The sequence below is a fragment of the Sinocyclocheilus rhinocerous genome, unplaced genomic scaffold, assembly GCF_001515625.1.
Source record: "Sinocyclocheilus rhinocerous isolate Xijiao unplaced genomic scaffold, SAMN03320098_v1.1 scaffold148, whole genome shotgun sequence".
Taxonomy (NCBI): Eukaryota; Metazoa; Chordata; class Actinopteri; order Cypriniformes; family Cyprinidae; genus Sinocyclocheilus; species Sinocyclocheilus rhinocerous.
Window position 1 is genome coordinate 1771109 of NW_015653472.1, and position 380 is coordinate 1771488.

A 380-nucleotide genomic window follows, 5' to 3' on the forward strand; every position below is an offset into this window, starting at 1 on the left:
TAAGAATTTTCACCGTATATTGCCATCTGAACAAGTAAGTAACAAGTCTGCCACGTTTGTTCTGACCAACTGAGGAAAAAAGCATTACCATAAATCTCACTACCAATGGTACCAATGGTGAAAGATGGTTGGCTCATATCACATCAAACCGTTCAAATTATTATTATTGTTATACTTTACATACTTTACTCCTCAAATGATTAATGTTAACAACATCAGCATTGGTGACTATGAGTAGTGTGTATTAGCGTGTAGATTTCAATTTCTGCACAGTCTAATCTAATTGTCATACTCTTCGAATTTCATGTTAACAAATTATTTTAACCCAAAAAGCAAATTATGCTCCCTTCGAACTGGTTTTCTTTAAAATACAAATCTTT

General features: G+C 32.6%; 1 protein-coding gene across 1 annotated transcript in view; it reads right to left on the reverse strand.

Annotated features, from left to right (window-relative positions):
- LOC107716150 (isocitrate dehydrogenase [NAD] subunit gamma, mitochondrial-like) overlaps window positions 1–380 on the reverse strand; it is a 15269-nt gene that overhangs the window by 11397 nt on the left and 3492 nt on the right. The window lies entirely within an intron of this gene.